This window comes from Ptychodera flava, chromosome 20, assembly GCF_041260155.1.
Source record: "Ptychodera flava strain L36383 chromosome 20, AS_Pfla_20210202, whole genome shotgun sequence".
In the NCBI taxonomy this organism is placed as follows: Eukaryota; Metazoa; Hemichordata; class Enteropneusta; family Ptychoderidae; genus Ptychodera; species Ptychodera flava.
Window position 1 is genome coordinate 14,015,647 of NC_091947.1, and position 11,907 is coordinate 14,027,553.

An 11,907-nucleotide genomic window follows, 5' to 3' on the forward strand; every position below is an offset into this window, starting at 1 on the left:
CATTTTAAAGGCTTTATCCACCGTTTCATCTTTCCATTTTTCTACGTCAACAACTGAAATCTCCTTACCAAAAAATAACTTGCTTTGACCACTTGCGATGACACAGAGTATTTTTTCACGTTTCGTCTCTATTATGGATCGATTATTGTCCGACGCTGCGGTTGGTCCTTCGGAATGCGCTGTCGTATTTGCCGCTGCCGATGACTTTATTAAATTCTCCATTGTTTGCAGTATGTTATCTATTCTTAGTAAAAAATAAAAAATTCGTTTAAACCTGAATCCGAAATATAATATTAACATGGTCTGGAATGTTAGTACGATTCCGAAGTATGGAAAATTCTCCTCCATTAAAATCTATATGTATATAGAAACACGAATAATGAGTACAGACCTATTCCCAGTTGCTTTTCAATTGAATAAGACGAGCGTACCGACAGTACAGCATGCTGATATTCCTTCCAAACCGAATGGAGGAATAAAACCTATTCTCATGGACTTAGAAATATATGTAACGCCGACAGATAATTTTACTTTTCATCCTCGGGATATATTTAAAGATAACGTAATCACTCATCGATCAGCGAAAGAAAGTAATGTCTGGCTGGGCGGTCCAAACATGAAATACTGGGACCAGCAACTGAATTTCGCCGTATGGTGCAGCACTACTGGTTGTGGTATATCATTCGCCCATCTCTTTGATAAGAAATTTCCGCCCCAAATACGATCATTCTGCCGTTTCCATGTATACTTTACAATACGTAGGATCCTTCATGAAATGGGTGTTGCACTTCCAGACGATACCCCCACCTTCAAAGCGGGCGACAATCCGTACAATCTCGTCCAATATGAACTTCTATGTACAGAATTTGGAAATATAAGTCCAACGAAGTCCGACTTTCGTTATCGAAAAGGTCAAAATAAAGGTCTTGGTTATGGATATGAATATTACACTAATCGCGGGCCCGTTAGACAGCCAAAAGCGATATACAACGGTCGGGACTTTTTCCTCTCCTCTGACGGAGGCGTTTTCTATACACATACCATTTTTGGAAAGAAAAAACATGTACTGTCCGACAAAGAACGACCGCACTACTATTTCTTCCGAAATGATGGATCGGAGGGACAATATAATAGTTTCATCCCTCTGAAGGGAGACTCGGGATTGACAAAGGCTGGCCTAGCCCGCCTCAATGAAAGCCTTGAAGCCTACGTATATTGCATACTTGGCGCACAAGCGAATATTCGTAGTACCATAGTGGGCGATACTGGCAGTGCAGTGCAAGTAAGAAAAGAATTTGGCGTTCTCCTCGAAGATGAAATTCGCAATACCGACAAAGTAATTAGTTATAGGCGATATCAAGACACAATAATGAATACTGGTGTCAAACTTGATATGGCAGTTTCGCCCAATTTACTTCTCTTGCCGTCTGAGATGGTCATTCTTTCAGGCCCGACAATCTCAGGTTATAATAATGAATTGCAATACGCAACAGAATCTATGGTGTTCGGGGTGAATGGTGATATAAACACGGAAGTTCGAGAAAGTGCTATACATGAGATGGAAGGGGAGGCGGATCCTGTGAAGTGGCAGAATGAGCCCGGAGAGTCACCACCACCTCACAATGACACGACTCGGATTCGGTCCCCGAAGGCCCTCCCCCCACCTTCGGAACGGAAGGCAGCAGCCGTGACCAGCGTAGACCCTATTCACGAATATGGTAAAATTGGTTTGTTATCTTTAGCAATATTCATTACTATTGTAGGTACTGGAATAAAGTCACTAAATATATAGATCCAGAGGAAATGTCAATATACGCTACCCCGCCATTCAACATGATTATAAATGGACCGACAGATTCTGGCAAAACAGAATATGTAATGGATCTCCTCACAGGTCCGTACCGAGAAAAATTCGAATATGTGATATTCATTTGTCCAACATTCATGATTAATAAAACGTATAATAGAAGATTCATTTTCGCTGAAGATAATGTATTCGTGTTTCCAGTCGGACCCGATGCTGTGAATGATACACTAGCATACGTGCGGGACGAGTGGGCCGGCACGAAAACTTTAATAGTACTCGACGACTGCGCCTGGTCCAAAGATATGAAGAAGCGCAGTGATGTTTTAGTCCAACTTGGTTTCAACGCAAGACACTACGGACTATCTGTCTGGGTTCTGACTCAGCAATATACTAGTATTAGTAAACCATTCAGGCAAACATAAAGATGTTAGTACTATTTTACACACCTAACAAGATAGACAACACAACTATTATAAAAGAACATGGAATGGAGATGTCAGAACGGGAAGCCGTGGGCCTAATCAAGCAATTGAAAAGGATACAATTCAGTAAACTAGTATTTAATTTTCAGCATCCGTACGGCATAAAATTATTCGTATAATATAGCAATTATGGAAGCTGAAGGAACTCTTAGAGAATTATATTACAACCCGAAAACTGGTTTTGGAGGTGTACAAAAATTGTATGACGCAGCACGGGCCAGCGGACTCCACGTTACTAAGAAAGAGGTGCAGGAGTGGTTAAAAACTCAGCTAACTTATAATCTACATAAACCGGTACCTCGTACTCGCGGGGGTGGTTCGGGCGGCCGGCGCGTTTTTGTAACATCGATAGACTCTCAATGGCAAGCGGATCTCGTGGAATTCCCTCCCCCGTTCGCAAAAGAGAATCGTAACATTCGATACATGCTAACAGTAATCGATGTACTCAGTAAATACGCATGGGCCAGGCCGATACAGTCAAAAACGGCTGATGATACGTTACAGGCACTACAAGATGTGATTAAGAAATCTGGGAAAAGGCCCGACAAACTTCAGACAGATGAGGGGCGGGAATTTACTAATCGAAAAATGCAGGGGTGGCTCCAGGAGGTGGGAATTCACTGGTTTCACACCTACAGTGATAAAAAAGCTAGCGTCGTTGAACGTTTTAATCGGACGCTTAAGACGATGATGTGGAAATACTTTACATATAAACAGACACGTTCCTGGCTTCCCATTCTACCACAACTTCTTGAGAATTACAACAACACCGTTCACGGAAGTATTAAAATGAAACCCAGGGACGTAACAGAGGAGAACGATTGGCAGGCATTTTATACACTATTCGGTCCTGAGTTGGCAGCCGGGGGAGTTAACCCTGAATTCAAGCCGGGAGAACGGGTCCGAATTACAAAATACAAGACCACTTTCAAGAAAGGGTATTTACCAAATTGGACAGAGGAGATTTTCGTGGTTTCAAAAGTTGTGTACGCAGCTGGCTTGGGAACACCACCAGTTTACAAAATAAAAGATCTGAATGGAGAGGAAATACTCGGCACTTTCTACTCCGATGAACTTCAGAGTGCCCTTTCGGAACGGGGAGCCGACGAGCTGTACAGAGTAGAACGAATTTTGAAGACGAAAAAAATTAGAGGAAAGAAATATCTGATAAAATGGAAAGGTTATCCAGAAAGTTTCAATAGTTGGGAGCCAGAGGAAAATGTTATTAGTACTACGTAAGTACTTCGTAAGTTCCTGTCCATGGTACTTGTCAAGTACGTAAGTTCCTGTCCATGGTACTTGTCAAGTACTAACGTAAGTATTTACGAAAGTTATTCAATAAGAACCATGGAAAAAGTCTTAATTTCTTGAAAGCCGAAAGTGTCAGTTTACCACCCCACTTCCACCCCCCACCTGGCCAATTATTTATCATGTACTGTCGTAAGTAATGTTCACTTACTGCATCTTTTTCGGCAGTATGTGGATGAGGTGGTATCTCAGTTCCTGAACATATTAAGTTTGCAAGATCTTCAAAACGACTTCTCATGTTACCACAGTCCGTTCTTTCGAGTCCCCCTTGTTCAGCTTTATCGATAAGTTCTGGTTGAAGTATAATGTACACAACTGACATAAGCCATAGACAAGTAACTTCAAAGTCCCTTTCAGAACCGTAGGGTTTCATAATGTCAAGTGCTCGTAGGTCAAACGAAGCATTAAGCACACACAGATTCACAAGCGTTAAGAAGTTTGTGTAGGTTCTTTAGTGAGACTCGAGGTTGTTCTAGTTGTTCTTGACCAGGTGGGAAGTACGCTTTTTCAAGTTCCTCCTCCTTGAAACCGTCTATTAAAAATCCCTGGCTGCCGCCGCTCCATGCAATTCCAAAGTCAAAAGCTCGTGGATATTCTACTGGCCCGACTGTCTCGGTATCAATTGTTGGATTAAGTATATTCTTGAGAACGAGGGGGGTAAGAGATTGATGAATTACCAAACATGGAAGCCTATAGTCGTGGCAAATTTCTAAGAAAGTCTGTTTGAACTTGTTGTGAATCTCTTCTAGTTCTTCTAAGGCGCCTATTTCGTACGACCTGGCTCGAGTCAACACATTCCGCCTGCAATAATCCCAAGGCATATCTTTGAATATGATAATGAAACTGGGTAAATGGTCAAATGCTCTAGAAACAATCTTTTTTTCTTCCGCTGCCACGGAAACGCCCCGGATTCGAGAAAAAGTCAGATGTTGAATTATGGAAGAGTCACAAATAATGTAGTGTTCTGAAGGGCCCTCCCACTCCTCCCTCACCCAAGCCTGATATTGTAAATTAAGAGTATGTTCTATAAACTGATTCTGAAAATCGGCAATCGAAACAACGACACGCCCATTATAAAAGTCGGCAATGTTGCTGGAAAAACTAGTGTCAAATTCTGGTACGTGAGTCACTGTAGCAACTCCCTCTTCTTTCAAATTTATTGCATCGTAACTCTTACCACTTCCAGTTGGTCCATTTATGAATATGTATGACATTTTAGGATACTATATCATAGAAAAAAAATTTTTTTTAATTATTTTATTAAGATATATACGATAAGACAATGACAATCCTTTCTATTTCAACTGCAATAAAAATACTTGAAACCGGAGAAGAGAATATTCAAATCAGTGACGGCAAACTCATATTTGGTGAATCTTTGGTAGATCCTTTCATATACGTAGACAGTGAGCTAGAAGTGGTTTTCCCCATCGGACCTAAATATGGTTCTAAAGATCCAGCTACATGTGATGGGGTGTGTGTCCGTTGGCAACCGAGTCTTCAAAAGTTTACCGATTTAATAATATTCCGTACCCTAGGTGAAAGTTTCGATGCATCTACTGCTAAAAGTTATGCTCTAAGCCTGGCCGCTCACTCCAAGAATACTACTGGATTTTACAATCCATCTAAAGTGTATCAGAAGCGAGGGAGCGGGGCGCAGCCAGTTGCGTATTTTAAATTTCGGTTTAAAAGAGGGGGAGGGGCTCACGATTTCGCTACATGTATTGATATGGTTCAAGAAATTGACTGTGCTTTTAAAACAGTGAGCCCATTGCCAGTCCGAGAAAATCCTGCTATTGTACCTCGTAATATCCGGAAAGGTAGTAAGATAGAATTCTTAGCATTTAAACCGCGATTAAATAAACGTGCTCTTTCTTTCACTGTTGAGAGGTTATTTTGTGCTGCGCCTAATAAACCAGAAATTCAAGATGCGGAAGAACTAGTCGACTTAGAAAGATTAGGTGAGATATATAAACAAATAAATGCTGACAAAAATATTATAGTGGATTTTGATGACCTATCATAGAATAATTATTTTTTCATTTTAAAAAATTTTTAGGATAGTATATATCATAAAGATTATTATGGCCCGTCGATTACATACAGCATTCAAGGGAGCAGTTTTACGAAAAGAATTTCCTGAAGTCAAGCGAGTCAAGGATATCGGGGAGCTGGTGGATATTGAAGGTATGGTCAAAGAAAGCCATTCGGAACGAAAGATGTACTCTGTTTATACTGAAATGGAAGTCAAATTATCGGATCCGAAAACTGGTAATACACAAAATCGTACATTGCCTGTTAAATTAAAAGATACATACACAAAAGGGTTGGTAGGGGCGGAATCGGATGTGAAACGACAATTAGTAAAACGCTACGACGATATGCTTGATACAATTGAAGCTGTTCATGGTTCTGGCCTCGTTCTCGAGGAGATACTTAATTTTGAAGTAATTCTAGTAGAAGTTTTACTCGGGGCTGGCCCGGAACGGATTCAACTTCCCGGATGGTTAAAAAATAAGCATTGTGTGAGTGATCTTATTCTACCGGTGGGGGCTGAGAATTGTTTTCAGTATGCTGTCGTATCAAGTATAAAGTTGGCCGATCCTGAGTTTCGCAAAAAGAAATGTGGTCAGGTAAGGAGAAAATGGAATACGTACATCCCATTTATTGCTGACTACTGTTGGGAGGGAATACCCACTCCCACGCCCGCTGATCTGACTGTATTCAGGCGCTTCGAGCAGCAAAATCCGAGCACGAAACTTCAAGTGTTTCAGATCCACGAGTCCGATCCAGCCCCGTCAGACATAACTGTGTTATATAGCGGAGCCGAGGGGGGAGAGGATCGGGTAGCAAATATATTACTGATAGTTGGTGGGGAGGGAAGAGGGGCCCAGGGTCACTTCGTGCCAATTACTTCGTTAAATCGTCTTCTTAATTCTCATACTAATCGTAAGAATGAGCGCAGACAGAAGTGTATTTGTATGGTTTGTAAAAGAGGTTTTAAGTCAACAGAAGAATTAGAAATACATCAGGTGTACTGTGGAACAGACGACGCCCAGCCAGTTTTTCCTAAGGAAGTGTGTCAATTCGAAGGACATCGGAAGAAGGTCCCCGCCCCCTACGTCGTCTATGCAGATACTGAGGCAATTATTGAGAAGGGGACCGGCCGACACATTCCAATTTGTCTTTCGTATGTTATGGTGGAACGGGGGTGGGGGGTTCCTTCGGACCCGGGCCGGCCCACTGTTTATGGTAAAAGAACATTCACCGGGCTCTCCTGTGTTACAGACTTTCTGAAGGATATGAAAGAACGGGCTGAGGATTATTCGTAATCGTATTATTGGAAAATAAAAACGATGAAAGATCCTTCTAATTACGACAATCCAGTCTGTATTGCATGTGGAGAGCCGGCAGGATACCGAGTAGTGAAGGAGGGGGCGACTTTTTATTGTGAGGGATGTCGCCCGTCGAGAACCATTCCTATCTACTTTCACAACCTCAAGGGATACGATGGTTCTTTTATTTTGAAAAAGTTACATGAAATAGATGATGGTCCCGGACAAGAGCCAAATTTAATAGCTAAGACGAGCAATGGTGGAATTATGGGTCTCTCGAAAACATTTATTTTTAGTGCCTCAATTGTTGTTGATGGGGAGATGGAGATAAAGAGACGCCGCTTTTCTATAAAGTTTATGGACAGTGCTCAGCTGATGATGGGGTCATTGGCGAAGTTGGCAAAAACTGTGCCGGAGGATGGGTGGACGGCGGCGCCACTTTCGTACCCGGACATTCAAAGGGCGAAAGGTTTCTTCCCCTACGAATATTTAGACTCGGTTGACAGATTAGAAGAGGGTGAGCTCCCGGAGAGGGGGGAATTTTATAGCGAATTGACGGAAGAGGGGATTTCTGAGTCTGATTACGAACATGCTTTGCGAGTATGGGATGAAGTTGGATGTAAGACGATTCGTGATTATATGAAATTCTATTGCGAGACTGACGTTCTCCTTCTTGCGAATATATTCGAAAATTTCCGTGACACATGTTTAAAAGCATATAGGTTAGATCCGGCCCATTACATGTCGGCGCCCGGTCTAACATGGGATGCTATGTTACTTTACACAGGTAATAAATTTGGGCTCATTCAAGATGCTGAGCAGATGAATTTCGTACAGAGAGGGATCCGAGGCGGTATCAGCCAGTGTAATATTCATTACTTACAGACAAATCATCCTGCTTACGGGAATTACGATCCAGAGAAACCGGTGACCGAAATAAAATATCTCGATGCAAACAATCTCTACGGCTGGGCAATGAGTCAACCAATGCCTACGGGCGGACTTCATTGGATGACGATGGAAGAGTGGGAGGAATGGGCCGCCGGCGGAGCGGGTTCCGGAGGGTGGGGACCTGGTTCCACCTTTCCACCAAGTTTTCTAGAAGTAGACTTAGAATATCCCCCCGAATTACATGAAGAACACAGCGATTTGCCATTAGCACCGCATCACTATGAATTTCCGAGACAGGGCAGTCGACTGATTACAAGTGTGATGGATAGAGAGAGATACGTCTTACACTACAAGTTGCTGGAATTCTATCTTCGGATGGGAATGAGATTGAAAAAAGTGTATCGGGCGCTTGCTTTCGATGAGGCTCCATGTCTCGCGGAATATATTGACTTTAACACTAAAATGAGGACAAAGGGGAGGACAGATTTTGAAAAGAATTTCTATAAGCTGATGAATAATGCAATGTTCGGTAAGACAATAGAGGATGTTCGAAAGTACAGAGACTTTAAATTTGTTTCGGACTGGAACGGCACGGATAGTGGACGTAAAAAGATTCAGAAGTATAATCCAAAGATGAAACATATAACTTTCATAACTTCCGAAGAAGATGGCGATTCCTGCGACAGTGCCCTACTGGAACTGAAAACGGATGAGCATAATGTAAAACCAGTTTTCATCGGCGCCGCAGTACTGGAACTTTCTAAGCTGCTTATGTATGAGACGCATTACAATTACTTTCGGACCCAGTTCCCTGGAATACGATTAGCCTACATGGATACTGACAGTTTTGTTTACAGTGTACCGATCCCGGACCCGGACGTAACTTTCAATGATATAGTTCGGGAAGATGTTGAAAAGAATGGTGAGAAGTCTATATATGATACTAGTGGGATGAGTTCCGCCCCCAACTTTCCGAAGATTAATAAAAAAGTGATAGGTAAATTTAAAGATGAGTTGAATGGTGAACCTATTCTTGATTTTGTCGGCATACGCTCGAAAGTGTATGCTTTTCGAACTCCCGTTTCCGAGACGAAAGAAAATAAAGGGGTTAAAGATGTTTGTGTTAGAAAACATTTGAACTTTGAAGATTATAAAGATCTGTTTGAAACTGGGAAGAAGCCCGAGCCGGCACAGTTTGTACAGTTTGTACGGAAAAAGGCTGGAGAAATCCGTAGTGAAAAGCGCAGTAAAATCATGATGGCGCCAAATGATATCAAACGTGTGCAGTTATACAATCCAGACACAGGCGAATGGCTGGCAGAAACATGGCCGATAGGAATGACGGGTCATGGTTAAAATTGTAAAGACATTAATCTACTATTTTCAATAGAGACTAGGGCATCACTGATAACATAAATGTGGGCAAATATATTGTCATCGCGAGCGTCATCGCCAACCTTAATTGAGGTGTCTTTCTTCAGAATTTCAAGTTGAATTCCGTCCTTTGTGTTCATTACTCTAAGACCATTTCCATGAAACTCAATATCTTTAAAACTACGCAGATCGATAAACAGACAGAATTTATTCTTCAAATAATCGACCTCATCTATATCAATTTCACACCAATCTTTATCTTCAGCAAAATACCGTCGTGTTTCTTTCCAAAATTGTCTTGGTATCATCTTCTGAGCGTACACTTTATTTGCAATGCCTTCGATTGATACAGACACAGATTCAATGGATGGGTTAAAGAAAAGTTCACTGTTCAGTTCTAACTGATTCTGATTTTTAGTGAAGAGTATAGCGATACCTCTAATGCTACGTCGTGGTACATTCACATTTTCATTGATAACCGTGTCCGATTCTTTGAATGGGATTGTTCTAAAATAATGTATATGCTCGTAGAGAAAACTTTTCCCATTGTTGTAATAACCAGCAGTATCTCTCGCGAGTACGGAATCAGAAATTGTTTCGTATTCCATTTGAATGTTTTTTAATTTATAATTGGGTGTAAAAAGATTATTATTACTGACAAGTAATTGGGAGACGGGTGCCAATGTAATTTGCCATTCGATATGACTACCTAACGCTGATGGATATGCAACTCCATGACCTGTTATGAGGGGATGAGTGAGACGAATAGCATATTTTGTTTTGTATGTGTCGAAAAGTAAGTAATCATCCATGACGGCGTGATCTGCATCTTTCGCGCCACTTCTCAATTTTCTTAGATTTTCGTTCTGAATTCCGTACAGTGTCATATTCGATCTCTCCTTTTTATGTTTGAAGAGATCGCGATAACATTCAATGAGGTTATATTTACTCAAATCGAAAAGTGGCTGACCCTCAAATGTGAGAACCATACGCTCCACCAAATTTTTTGCAACATTTTGTACTACTCGGTTATCTTCATGTCCCATTACTTCGAGATCAAAAACCAGGTCGAAAGTATCTGGAACTAGTACTACTCCGCTTTCTAACTTTGGACATCGTATGATAAGTGTCTGACCTGGATCTGCCTCACTTGGATTATGAGCAATCACATGATGAGTTCTTTCTGACTTCGTTCCCTTCGGTATTCGGTTGGTGAAAGTCGGTAATAATGTTCTATCGTACCCCATTTTCGTGTAATGTATATAGTAGAAGAAAAAAAAGAAAATTAATCACATCTTAAGTTTCACTTCGTGTATATAATGACTTAGAAGAAAAAATCACATCTTTACATAAATATTTCCGTCTGCCTGAAAGATAAATCGATTACCTGTGTCGCGAATCAATCGAAGAACCCAATATTCTTGGAGATGATGAGCCTCTTGGTCATCCTCAGTATCCTGGAATACAGCTATGAATTCTAGTCGCTTAAAGAAGTTAGTCTTTTGACATTCCTTCACGAAAGCTAAAATGTTATGATAAAGATTATCATCTTTGAGTCGGACACCTGGATTTGCTCGAAGGATATGGCGATTTACCCGCCGAAGTTTGCACCATTCCAATTCGACAGAGAAACCAAACAGGTCTTTATTTTTAGAAAGAAACTTTGCAATATTCTTTTCACCAAACATGTCGATGCCGTAGGGAGTGTGATATATTAATACATAATTTTATTTATAATGACTAATGTTAAACCAGTTAAAAATATCCATAGCTGTTCTCCAACAAATCCAACAACTGATCCTGCTGTTTTTAAAAGAAAACTGACAAGGGAACCGATTAGACCGGGTATTGCAGCAGCACTTTTTGCGGCCAAGGTTTTTAACCATTCGCCAAATTGCTTTACAATTTCTTTCGCTTTTGTATATACTTTGGGCGGACCTGAACCTCCTGTGTTTGCTCCTCCTCCCCCTGCTCCCCCTCCTCCTCTAGTCACAGCCAGGGCAATTGTTGATATTGTCATTCCAAGGGCAGTCAGTATTGCAGCGATTATTATACCATTTCGTTTAAATAACTCAGTCAGCTTCAGCCTGAGTGACAATTCTGGATCGGAAATTACATCACGAAGAGACCTAGTCGTAGCCAGACTTTCACGTGCCCCGCTAATCTTACCATTTTCGTATTCAATTCGATTGTCAATTTTAGCTTCTCTTGTTATAAGTTCAGCTAGTAGTTTTTCGTCTTTTCCTTTTCCTTGGGTGCTCGTTTCAGGATCCTTTAACTGTTTTTCAACTTCTCTTTTCTCTAGCATTATTTTCTTTTTTTCATTGTTAAGCTCGTCAAGACGCATATTCGCAATCCTTAATTCATCATTAATAGCTCTATATTCAGGGTTTTCATTATTCCATTTTTCGATTTTATTTTCGATAGTATGTATTTCATCGGCATTATCGCTAAAATGTACTCGTAAATCTGTTATTCTATCTCTGAGTCGTCCAATGTCGTAGGGTTTGAGTTTATCGGCCGGCCTTATTAATAAATGTTGAACTTCTTCATCAGTCAATGGAAGTGTCTCACCTAGTTTCAGACCTAATATTTCTCTTCTAAATTCTGCAGCTCCCTTACCTTTTATTGAGGAGGGCGCTAAAATACCCTTTCCTTTATCTGTTGTCAACCTTGCTTCTTTAAAATACAACTCTCCATCCCTAAACTT